Genomic DNA, 13,648 nt, shown 5'->3' with positions numbered 1-13,648 from the left:
ATGCAGCTAGTTTTGAATTTAATTAGGGTACTGAATGAAGGGGCTATTCTACCAACAAAACAATGTGGGACCTTTGACGTCCATTACCATCACCCCCATTCGTACCCATGATCTCTTCGACCCCAAATGACCCCATTCCCAAGCACTCCCTTCTTCCAGGTCATAGTGATTTCTTACCCCCCCACCCCCCAAACCTCTTTTCGTTTGTTGGTTGTCGGTTGGTTTGTTTCTTTTCTGTTTCCCCTCTGCTTTCCCCTCCCTCTTCTTCAGCTCGGCCATGTTTCATTCAGCTTGTTCACCCCTACATGCCATCCCCTTGACCTCACTCTCACTCTCACTTGTCACTTCGACTCTGCTGTTAGTGTTTCCCCCTTTCCATTTGGTTCCATTCCATTATGTTCTCACCCTTCCATGTATCATGCCTCGATCATGTATACATTAAAAACAGAAAACATTGCAATGTAATGATACCGTTTTCTGAAATTTTAGAGAATTGCAAGATTTGTTCGGGGTTATTCCATATCACCTTCTGATAAGAGTAGGCCACTGCATGTTGGGGGTATATTCATGTCTGTTCTTTGTCGGATCAGTCGGACATCTGTGAATGCTTCCGTAGCTAAGAACCAATACTGCACAGGTCACCACTCTGGAACAGAGTGAAAAGATTTCCACTGAGCAGCCATCCGAATTGAAATCACTCGAGTGAGGACAATGCAGCAAGGCTTTAACCACTCCACCACCAAGCTGGTCATGTGTGTCAGTAATAATAATAATAATAATAATAATAATAATAATCATCATCATCATCATCATCATCCCATAATGTTAGTGGTGCTGAAGCAGTCTCTTGACAAGGGTCATGCTGGTTGTTTATCATTGCCTTTCCAGCAGCTGAACTGCCTGGATAGCCTTGAGGTATTCACACTCGCTTCTGATCAAACGTGCCTGGGCTCGAAACTCGGTTCAATTATAAACTGTCATCGTGCTGTTTCGAAGGCAGGGTGAGGCATAATTGTGTGTCGTGCCTCGAATGGACGTTAAACTGGGTATCTGGTCTGCCAGTATTGGTGGACGTTAACGATCCCACGGTGTCCTTCGCAAAGTGTAGGTGAGCAATCGGTGGCAAACTGAACAAATTCCAAAACCTTGCCCTGACTTATTGCTGGTAAGGCAATGGCAAACCACCCAGCATGACCCTTGCCATAAAACTGCTTTGGCAGTCCTAACACTCTGTAAAGAGCATGGTACAACATAATCAACCCAACAGTCAGCCAAGGCAAGTATTGGTAATTTAGCGAGGGTGCCGGTGATAACTTGCCTACTTTTCACCAAAGACACCATGGCATCTTCAGCGTCCACCAATGAACAGTTAATTGTGCAGACAGATCCTCCAGTCTAACGTCGCTCCAATGGACGGCCACACATTGATGCCTCGCCCTACGCATGAAGCATCGTACCAGTTTATAGCTGGGTCGATATTCGAAATCAGGCAAGACAGCTCAAACTCAAACACAAACTGGACAGTTCAAAGGTCTCTAAGGCCAAGCTATCATACCAGCCAGCCAGTATCTGTGCCCATTAAAAAAAATATCCGATCTGAATCTTTGGCACACTCCATCAATGACATAACCAAGCATGAATAGTGATGCAACTAGCACAGATAATCTCTGGGTAAACCACAGCAACATCGAATAAGGTTGAAAACTATGGGGACTTGTTCACAGAAATAAAATGGAGCTTCACAGATTTCTACTGGCAGTGCTTCGAGATGATTATTTAATTTGGATTGTGTTTTGTCATCTGGAATCGCTATTTGGATTATAATTTGCAAACGAATTGTAGCACTATGGGATTCATTGTGAGCCAAATAACATTGTGCAGTTTGTTTACATGAAAGCCAAATTCATAATGTGATGGTCATTCCTCTATTGTTGCTTGTTCTGTCCAAATCAAAATGTATTGCAAACTCTCAACTGTCATCTGTTGAAGTTAAGAAATAAATAAACATTGAACACTTCATCTATGTATTTAGAACACAAACTTTCATAACGATGTCGGTTGTTATTACCCTCACCAGAGGGTATTGAAATTTGGTCTGTCTGTCTGTCTGTCTGCACATAATGTGCTAATGTAGGCCAGAAATGCCACTTGGATGGAGCTAGTGTCACACGTTAACTTTTTCCAACCGAGTATCTCAATAAGGAACGTCCAATTAGAATGTGAGTACGTCTATAAAGTATGTACAATTAGAATGTGAGTACGTCGATAAAGTATGTATAATTAGAATGTGAGTACATCTCTAAAATATGTACAATTAGAATGTGAGTACGTCTATAAAATATTTCCAATTAGAATGTGAGAACGTCGATAAAATATGTACAATTAGAATGTGAGTACGTCTATAAAATATGTCCAATTAGAATGTGAGTATGTGTATAAAATATGGACAATTAGAATGTGCATACGTCTATAAAATATGTACAATTAGAATATGAGTATGTCTATAAAATATGTACAATTCGAATGAAAGTACGTCGATAGAGTATGTACAATTACAATGTGAGTACGTCTATAAAATATGTACAATTAGAATGTGAGTACGTCTATAAAATAAGTCCAATTAGAATGTGAGTACATCTCTAAAATATGTCCAATTAGAATGTGAGGATGTGGATAAAATATGTCCAATTAGAATGTGAGTACGTCTATAAAATATGTACAATTATAATGTGAGTACGTCTATAAAATATGTACAATTACAATGTGAGAACGTCGATAAAATATGTACAATTAGAATGTGAGTACATCTATAAAATATGTCCAATTAGAATGTGAGTATGTGTATAAAATATGGACAATTAGAATGTGCATACGTCTATAAAATATGTACAATTAGAATATGAGTATGTCTATAAAATATGTACAATTCGAATGAAAGTACGTCGATAGAGTATGTACAATTACAATGTGAGTACGTCTATAAAATATGTACAATTAGAATGTGAGTACATCTCTAAAATATGTCCAATTAGAATGTGAGTATGTGTATAAAATATGCACAATTAGAATGTGAGTTCGTCTTTAAAGTATGTACAATTAGAATGTGAGTACGTCTATAAAATATGTACAATTAGAATGTGAGTACGTCTATAAAATATGTCCAATTAGAATGTGAGTACGTGTATAAAATATGCACAATTAGAATGTGAGAACTTCTATAAAATATGTACAATTAGAATGTGAGTACGTCTATAAAATATGTACAATTACAATGTGAGAACGTCGATAAAATATGTACAATTAGAATGTGAGTACATCTATAAAATATGTCCAATTAGAATGTGAGTATTTGTATAAAATATGCACAATTAGAATGTGAGTTCGTCTTTAAAGTATGTACAATTAGAATGTGAGTACGTCTATAAAATATGTACAATTAGAATGTGAGTACGTCTATAAAATATGTCCAATTAGAATGTGAGTACGTCTATAAAGTATGTGCAATTAGAATGTGAGAACGTGTATAAAATATGCACAATTAGAATGTGAGAACGTCTATAAAATATGTACAATTAGAATGTGAGAACGTCTCTAAAATATGTACAATTAGAATGTGAGAACGTCGATAAAATATGTACAATTAGAATGTGAGTATGTGTATAAAATATGTACAATTAGAATGTGAGTACGTCTATAAAATATGTCCAATTAGAATGTGAGTACGTCTATAAAGTATGTGCAATTAGAATGTGAGAACGTCTATAAAATATGTACAATTAGAATGTGAATACGTCTCTAAAGTATGTACAATTAGAATGTGAGTACGTCTATAAAGTATGTGCAATTAGAATGTGAGAACATCTATAAAATATGTCCAATTAGAATGTGAATACGTCTCTAAAGTATGTACAATTAGAATGTGAGTACGTCTATAAAGTATGTGCAATTAGAATGTGAGAACGTCTATAAAATATGTCCAATTAGAATGTGAATACGTCTCTAAAGTATGTACAATTAGAATGTGAGTACGTCTATAAAGTATGTGCAATTAGAATGTGAGAACATCTATAAAATATGTCCAATTAGAATGTGAATACGTCTCTAAAGTATGTACAATTAGAATGTGAGTACGTTTTAAAGGATGTGCTATTAAGATTGTGAGTTTGTCTATAGAGTCCAGATGTTTGAACATGAATACATCTATAAAAGAAATGATTGGTACTGAATCTATATACAATGGAGCAAGCGTTTGTATATATGTGTGTCTGCTCTATACACATTGATTGGACAGCTGGCCTGATGCCACCTACAATTGTAACCAGGAAAAAAAAACAATCATGCGTCTGCCATTTTCGTGAGCCTAACACATCTTCGGACGTGTAATATTCACAATCGACATGTCCTCCCTATATTTTTTCAGTTTAGTGGAAAACAACCAAAGCAACTGTTAAAAGCATCATCATAAAGCAAAACGTTGGAGGCAATAGGCGTCATGGGCCTTGTGAAGGCAACAGTACGTATAGGCCTCAGGCTTCAGGCCTCTGGTGCTAGCCTATGGGCCAGTGCAATTGGAATTATCCAAGCTATATAACCATGATGTATTATATATGTACATAAGCAGTACACATTATATTTTTGCCTCATGTACGTAACCAGGGTTATTTTTGTTTTCAGGAGCCATCAAGTCTATTTCCTCTACACCACCCAGATAAAATAATGTCAGAAGAATGTGTTGCACGCTTGGAACAAGATCGGCTGTGGAACAGGTGCTCAGCTGTTTGTCTTTACAATATAACCGGAAAGGTATACACACAAATGTCTACAATAAAATAACCTGGAATAAAGCGTCATTGCTTGGGACTGGTAGACATTTACAGTGCATATGTGCATTCACCTTTGAGTTGTCTCGCCTGTTCTCAAATCTCAACCGAGCTATAAACTGCCACCAATGGTGTTTCACACGCACGGAGATGCAGATGCACCATTCCTTCAATGGATGGCGGTATTTCATCTGCTGGCATTATTCCGGTGGATGTTTAAAAAATCCCTAGGGTGTCTTCAACGAATAGTGCGTGAGATATCACCGACACATTGAACAAACTACAAATTGCTGTCGCTTTTGTCTTCTATCGCTATGTGGCTTTGGTGACCATCATATCGGACAAGTATTGTGTCTGCAGCATTCCGACCTAAAACATATTTAATGAAATGGTCCTGCATATCGTCTCTAAAAATCTGGGAATTTGACCATCCCGTGTGTGTCAGGATTCCATCAGCACCAACAGTTTCCCCCTGCATTAAGTCTGGCACCATTCACCGTCCGGGAAAAACAAAGAAAGGTGGTATCTGATTTTTCCCTGTGCATTAACCACTTCACTAATGGTAACAGTCTTGCTTCTTTCAGCCATGGCAGCTTTTGATTGATATCCTCCACCTGCAACAAAATTAGGTGGCTTGTACTCTGTATTGATGCCCTTCACATCTCCAATATAAATAAGCTGTGGTTTGTCCTTTTGCTGTATTTGGTTAGAAGATGGTCCCGTTTTTTGTATTTGGTTAGAATATGGTCCGGTTCTTTGAAGTACAGTAGTTTGTGACTGATTCTTCTGATGCACAACGTGCTCTAACAGATCAGATAAACTTGATGGTTTTACCACGCGCAGCGCAGGCCATCTGTCCATGGAGTTGTAGAAACACTGCATGGCACTTGTCATCTTTCTGGTGCTTCCCGAGGTGAACAGCACAATCTGTAGCCATGGTCAATACCTCAGTCCGTTTGTAGCCATACCCATACCCTCCTGCAGCAAGATATTTAACATGTGCTACCCGCTTATACTCTTCGAGCGGTGACAGAAAATGTTCAGGACCAGATGTGATACAATCAATAGAAACTCTCCAATCAACTCTAAGGGTCTCTGGAAAATCTTCTTTATCTCTTTGCTGATGACTCCACCCTCTGCCGTACCATCTATCATCTCCTAGACCGGCATGCAGCAGCTTCTTCGCTCCCTGCAGATCTGGGTAAAATCACAAACTGGTCCAACACATGGAACATGTCTTTCAATCCGGACAAATCTCACACTCTCACTATGTCTCTCCAAAAGGACCATTTGGAACCCCCCCCCCCCCCAGTCTATTTTCTCAACAATCCTCTGGAAGAATTCCTTTCTTTCAAGCTTCTGGGTCTCACTATCTGCCATGATCATTCCTGGAAAAGCCACATTTCCAACCTGGCCTCCAAAGCCAGTCGCAGACTGGGAAACCTCCATCCGAAGTCCTTCTTCGGCCCACCTGAGCTCCTGACCACATACAATGCTTTTGTCCACAACCTGATGGAGTACTGTTCTCCCCTCTTGACTGGTGCTCCTGCCTCCCACCTTTCTCGGCTTCACGCTGTGGAAACCAAGGCATTTTTGATCATTGGTATCTTCCGCGATGAGGCTGAGTTTTTGGGCCTCTCACTCTCTCACCGCAGGCAGGTCGGTGGTCTTTCTATCTTATACTGTCTCCTCTCTGGTCTCGCCCCCCTGCTCTGTCTGTGACTTGTCCCCACCATATTTCCGCAGGGTGCTCAAGTTCCGCCAACAACCCCCTTCTGGCAAAACTACCAAAATCACGAATCGCTGCTCACCTTCACGCTTTCATTCCTCTTTTTCCCCACCTTTGGAATAGACTCCCTCACTCAGTTCAATCCCATTTTCCCTCCAGGCCTTCAAAGCAGCTGTTCACCACCACCTCTTATCGTCCCCCATCCAAATCCTTTATCTTTTCTAACCCCGTTAATCCACCCCAAACCCACCTCCTTCATATTCCCTGCTTTCCTTCCTGAAAGTCCATGTAATGTCCATCTTGTATACCCCATGTTCCCTGCCCCATCCCTCTCCCTTCCACAGATCTCATAATGTCCCTATTCCCCACTGTTTTGTCCTTTCCACTCCTGCCCCTCTTGTCTCGTGCCCCCCTTGTTGTGCATCGTGTGTTACCTCTCATACGAGCCTAGACAAGGTATACAAAAAAAAAGTTACCTTCACCTTGGGTGGTGGAGGTAACATCAGTTACATGAAATTAATGTTTATTTCCGTGGCACTTTTGCGCTTCCATGGATTGAAAACTTTGACGGAGTCGTGTCCCTTTGTCATAGATGACAAGTGACCCGGATTTCAAGTGCTTTGTTTCTGAAAACAGAAAGTTTCTTTCTGTTTGTTTCTGAAAAGTTTCCGTTTTGTTTCTGAAAACCTGCAGACCCGTTCATTTGTGGCCCAAATGCGTGTTGGATGGAAAGAACGATCAATCTTAAAAACGCAAAGTTTCACTTCCATTCCACTCGCAAGAATTGACACACAGACTGATAGACCTGGGAAGCGTTCAGTTACCAAGTTTCTTGTTAGCCTGGTGTTGGCTCAGTGGTTAGGGTGGTGGCTTGAGATCCTAGGGTCCTGAGTGGTAGCCTGGTGTTGGCTCAGTGGTTATGGTGGCGGCTTGGGATCCTAGGGCGGCTTGGGATCTTAGGGTCCTGAATGGGAGCCTGGTGTTGGCTCAGTGGTTAGGGTGGCAGCTTGGGATTCTAGGGTCCTGAGTGGGAGCCTAGTGTTGGCGCAGTGGTTAGGGTGGCGGCTTGGGATCTTAGGGTCCTGAGTGGGAGCCTGGTGTTGGCTCAGTGGTTAGGGTGGCAGCTTGGGATCCTAGGGTCCTGAGTGGGAGCCTGGTGTTGACTCAGTGGTTAGGGTGGTGGCTTGGAATCCTAGGGTCTTGAGTTCAAGACCCGTCGACCGATGAATTAAAATACACCAGGGGGTTGACTCAGCCTGTCATCCTTCCGAGGTCGGTGAAATGAGTACCAGTTGCAGTGTGTGTACTGGTAGAGGGGCACTGCATCAACGACACAGTCGTGCTTCAAGAAATGATAGCTACCACGCGACACGACCACCGCCACCAAGTTTCTTTTTGAGTGCTCACCAAGTGGCTTAAGCACTCAAGCATGCATTCCATTTAACGGCTTGCTTGGTAAAACATAGCAAGCTTATTGATAATTGAACACACCCCTGGAGTTACTCGTCCGGGAGCAGTGGGGGTGAACCTGGTTTTGCCGGATAAAGGTTTTTTTCTTTGGTGTTTCTTATAGCCTTGGGGAAGCTCTTCATGATTCAGGGGGGTGACCGTTTACATACCTTGGGCAATTTGCTATATTAACCCTTTTGTGCCGGTAAACACATAAATAATGAAAAAATCAGTTTTTTTCACTATTTATTGCAATGAACCCAACCAACATGATCACATTTGCTTGTGTCGATGTTTATTCACAAATTATGTCACCAAAAACAACTTAAGATATAAAACAATTGTGAATTACTCAGTATTAACCCTTCCAGGCTATTTTAACCCAGGACATAAAATTTGAACATGGACAACATATGATTGCACAATAACCACCTCATCCTTACTTTAGTCACAAATAAGGAAAGCAAAAACAACTTAAAAGATAGAATAATGACTTAATACTCAATATTAACCCTTTCCTGACTGATTTTACCCAGCACAAAACATTTGAACATCTATAGACAACAGGGGTCTTTGACACATCATTGCAGAAAAACCACTCCAAAATTATGGCATGGGATTTTAATGCCATCTCTTGCTTCCCGACCTGCTGACATTGATGCAAAATAGACTGGGTTAGACACTCAATGTGTTTAGTTTGACCTACCGTAAGATCAATTAAATTTGTGAAACAAACAAATAATCTGCTACTACTAGTTGTTTCCCCAATCTCCTCAAACCTTGCTACTGCACACGTGAGCATCCAACTGCATAACAGGCACAGAAAATTGCGCAAGGCAGACCTCTGACTTGACAACCACACCTTCTCGAATTACAGGGACTTTCACTTTTGCAACCACACCTGATCATTTCAAGAACATATTCTGGGGCCAGTTTCACATCATCTGTGACTGTAATTGGTGACAGCGACTTGTTCTTGACATCTCTCATCCATCCATATTCCTCAGGGTCCAGTGCCGGTGGATGGCTAGTTTCAAGCATTCGCCATAAGATTGCCTGATAGTGAGTCCTCTTGATATTTTCTGTGAAAGCCTCCTTTGTCGGTGGCAGGGTGCACAGTTTGGGTGATGATGTGTGACCCTTCCCATTCTTTTTACCCCAGACAAGCAATCTTGTCTCAGAGATGTCTTTGGCTTTTTTCATACCATAGCTTGCAGAGATGAAGGTTGTGGCCTGTTCCATTACAGCTGTGAATGGTGCTTCAATGTCTCCTACAGCCAATAACTCATAGCCAGCCTTCAGTGTTTTAAGTACACAGCCCTTCCCTAGCCCAAAGTAGCAAGCAACTGTGTCACATCCTGAAAGAGCATGGGCAGGGAGAAGTTCATTAACAATTTTGTCATGTTTTACCACCGTCTGCTTTATGTCCACAGTGGTCTTCTCTTTACTTGGGGATTCCATGGTATGTTGGAGAGTGAGATTGGCCTTCTTGTAAAAGTGGACAAGGAGCATGAAGACATCCGTGTCATCTGACATGACTGACAGTTTGCTGGCCTCACTTGCACATTTCAACGCCTGTTGTACAATAATGATATCAGCCTCTTCGTGGGATGTCTCAAGGTCATGTCTTGCGCTTATGTCTTCATTGGACACTTGAACTGGGCAAGGGTCTTCTCCTGTGATTACAAACTTGTGATTCCTGGTGCTACTGGTGTGGAACAACCTATCTCGAGCCAGTTCGTCGCAAATGATTTTGATGAGTTGCTTCTTATTGTCCACAGAAGACAAGACAACCTTTTGCGCTGGCAGCTTTGTTGTCAGGTGCAGTTGGTGGTTGCGGCTTACTCCTGCTTTTCTCCCATCCCTTATGACCGACTTTATGCTGAAATCATGGTACCTATCGAATATCAAGTAGACATCACTGTCGTTCAGGTATTTAGCAACCCGTGTCTTCACATTTGAGACATAGTCTGCTACGGTACCGTTTGCTGGCCAATGAATAGTCCATAGAAGAGCTGAGCCATTAATGACTGTCACATCTGCACATCCCGAGAGATGACTGGATACCTCCACCTGTAGTGAACGTTTGAGTACTGATTTCGCTTTTGCTGTGCGCATTCCGTCCTTAGTGAACATTGACGTTGGAACGGGCGCAAGTTCATGCGATATTACATCTCTAACGTCAATGTCCCGATCACTTGACAACAAAGCTATCACTCCCACATAGATGGCATCAAGATCAGTCACTCTTGAACTGCCAACTTGTACTGACTTAGCTGTTGCTGCCATAGTTTTCATCTTTTTTGCTATGGTGGCGTAAAAACCCTGGGGCCAACTTTTTTCAAACTCTGCTAGCAGGTCTTCTCCGATACTAACCGACTTGTGCACATTCACACTGGAATCTCCAATCTTGCCACTGCTTATATTCACGATTTTGTCGGGATGGTCACTGGGATTCAATGGGTCAATGCAGGTCGCCAGCTTCTGACAGATCCCATCTCTGTCTTTGGCGTCTGCAGCTATTCTCGCCCTGGATTCCTCCTTGTGGGACGTTTGGCTGCAACCATCTGCACCATCCTCCTCCATCTCGTCCAAACTGGTCTCAATCTTACAACACAGGTGGCGGCTAAGTGCCCAAACCTTAAGAGTCTCCTCCTTGAGTGTGATGCCAATGATGCCCCCACTGCTGTGCCCATACCTCATGAATGTGGACTCAATGAACTGGTCGCTCCAAATCCCATTCCAGATACCACGAATGTGTCGAGTGACGTGTTCACCCTTCATGAAATGGGTCTGAACATGAGGTGGGAGCTTCTCCATACTGCGAAGGTAGTACAAGCCATATCTCACGTAATTGACATGACCAAAGTAGTATAGCAGCATCTTTCTGAATGTCGCCAGGTGTAAGAGCCAATCACCCTCATGCTCAGCCCTGATGTACACCATCATCAGCAGGACTGGCTTAACAAGGACATCAACCCATAACCTCACGGTCTTGCTCTGGTTTGCTCTCTCCTCCAAGGCCTTCATTAGACTATCAGAAGAATCAAAATGACCAACATCTAGACCACGGACAATCCCCTCGGCAAGCATCTGTAGAGCGCATACGTTCTGCAGGAACTTTTTTCCGCTTTGCATCTTAGGTACACTTCCGAAGACATCTGCCAAGATATCTGATAATCCACTTTCAGCCCTCAGTGAACCTATTGCTCCCACAATACTCATCAGTGCATGCATCCCTCCAAGTCTTAGGTACATCTCCGAGAATTTCTCTGGGTGCGCCCAAAACACTTGCACAGCAATTCGATAGAGCTGCTGATTGCAAGTCAGCACTGTGAACTTCTGACCAGTCTCAAGCGTAAGTTCCTGTGCCCTCACCATGGCTGTTAACATTGTGTCTGGATCAGAGGGCTTCATGTCAATAAGTGGCTGGTACACTGCCTTTGTCTTTGGTTGTTCTGCATGGCCTTGTTGTCTAGTCAGCTTGGTCTTGTAGCCATGGAATTCTGGGATGCCCTTATGCATCACACCATCCTGCAAGAACCCAAAGTCTGTCTCCAATGCCCTCTTTTTCACCAGCGCTTGATGAGCCAGAGATCGCAGGGATAGCACAGCCTTGCAAGCTCCATCAGGTGGCATATTCGGATTCTTGGGCCCATGGTACCGGTGTATGTTGACATCGTAAGGAATTTCTTCCGACATGTCTTCCCTGCTGATTCTCTTGATTTTATCAGTGGTATGCGGCTCATCTGCAGCCTCAGACTGTGTGAGAAGGACAGCCAAAGAATGGGTAGATTGCTTTCCATTCTATGATGCTATGTCAGCATCAAAATTGTCGACAATGAGTTGGACTAGACCATTTTCAGAATTTGAGATACCAGCCAGTTTGGTATCTGAAATAACTGCGCATGCTGCCGACCTTTTGAAATGTCGGAGTTCAGTATAAGAACATGTGATACCATACGCATGCATGCTATTCACTAGCTTTTTAGATTCACTCATTTTCACTGCGAGATCTACGTGTAAACTTGTAGGGTGACCTTTGACAACACTTGTGACTATAGAACCAATGAGCAATGCAGGCAGAGTGTTGTCTAGTTTAGTGGAGAGTTTGCCTAATAACAGTAGCAAAAAATTGCTGACAGATTCTTTGACAAGGTCTTTACTAACAGTAATGTCATAATGATCTCTGTCAATGTGTATGTCTTTCACTTCATTTCTGATAAGCTTACTAGCTTTTGTAGCAACCGTTTCCGTTTCATCTTCTCCGTCATTTAGAAGACGGAGTGTCTCTGAAGCAAAGCTCCGAAATGCAACTACGTTTGCTATGCCTGGTGATGATAACACAAGCAGATCATCCTCAAACATGTCCTGAAGTCTTTGCACAAGCGTCCTACGGGAAAGTTTGTCACCACCACTGTCTACATAGGCTGTGAACAGTTCCACTGAGTTCCACATTCTCGACCTGTCCTTCGTAAGCGTCAGAACAAGAGACTCAAAGGGAAGGTCATCATCTGCCTGGGCACCTTTCGTTTCACATTCACCAGGTAATGCACGAAATGAGACGAACCTCTGCCGACAGTCAGCGTGGTAACGGACATCTGCCGCATGCAGATCACTGACTGCCCCTTCAACACGATGTCGAGCACTCGCTGCAGCAGCATCATTTCTCTTTTCACATATCTCCAGCAAAGACTGTTTGGTGTCAATTTCTCAACATAAATATACTGCTCTCCACCTAGATGGGTGCCTTTTGTCCTTTTCAATGTCACAATGATCCCCACAGAATAGACAGTGATGTCTGAAGTTGAACGTTTCACCACCAGGTTTTGACAGGGACTGTCTTGTGACTTTCCGAGGTATTGCGGAGTCTGCTTCTCTGTCATTCTGCCGTTTGTAACGATCTGTTTGTCTACTGCTTGTATGTGTAGACACAGGTTTTATGGTATTTTATAGTAAGTTCACTATTCTGGTTTAATGCTTCTTGGAGGTCAAAATGCTTCCCATCACCATAGATCTTGCTACATCGTGTGATATTACTTATTCGAACAGCGGTTGCGGTGATTAATGGGTCTTTCTTAGTTTCACAGCGAAACTTCCACTGGAGGGAACATCTTTCCTGATCGGACTCCATAAAATGTCAACCGTGAAAATAAATAAGTCAAAAATTAGATTCTAACCTGGGAGTAAGCATTTTATAACTGTGCCTCAATACTAGTACCGTACAAAGGTTCACATTTATTAGAGGGCAGTAGCAAAAAATTGCTGCAAATCTAACCTCCATGGACTGATAAGCTTACGAGCTTACAGCAAATCTCACCCTCACCCTGCTAAAAGAGGGCAGCACCCAACAACAACTGTCATGCCCATTTTGATAACTGTCATTGTAAAAACTAAATTTATACAATCTGAATTTGTCTAGTATTTTATTCTGGAGATTATATTTTACTAACTACTTCATATAAAGTTTGACAACTGGAAGTCTGGTAGTCTATTCCATGACAAACCTGCACAGCAGAGTGGGAGTGGTGCCCAGCCATGTGCTTCTAATATCTGAAACAATGCAATGGTGCCATGTTTTGTCAGTTTAACTAACTAATGAAGTCTCTCAGCCAATACTTCATCTTAATATGCATGGGTGATAAACAGA

General features: G+C 42.2%; 1 protein-coding gene across 2 annotated transcripts in view; it reads left to right on the top strand.

Annotated features, from left to right (window-relative positions):
• The first annotated feature begins 4,747 nt into the window (after window positions 1-4,747).
• Window positions 4,748-13,648, top strand: part of PLEKHA5 (pleckstrin homology domain containing A5) — a 260,790-nt gene continuing 251,889 nt past the window's right edge. For both annotated transcript variants that reach the window (XM_085874995.1, XM_085874991.1), the window contains exon 1: window positions 4,748-4,766. The gene's annotated coding sequence lies outside the window, so the exon portion shown is untranslated. The remainder of the gene's footprint in view (window positions 4,767-13,648) is intronic.

Source organism: Eptatretus burgeri, chromosome 3, assembly GCF_056783735.1.
Source record: "Eptatretus burgeri isolate ZD-2024b chromosome 3, Ebu_testis_v1, whole genome shotgun sequence".
NCBI lineage: Eukaryota > Metazoa > Chordata > Myxini > Myxiniformes > Myxinidae > Eptatretus > Eptatretus burgeri.
This window is presented reverse-complemented; position numbering and strand designations above follow the sequence as displayed.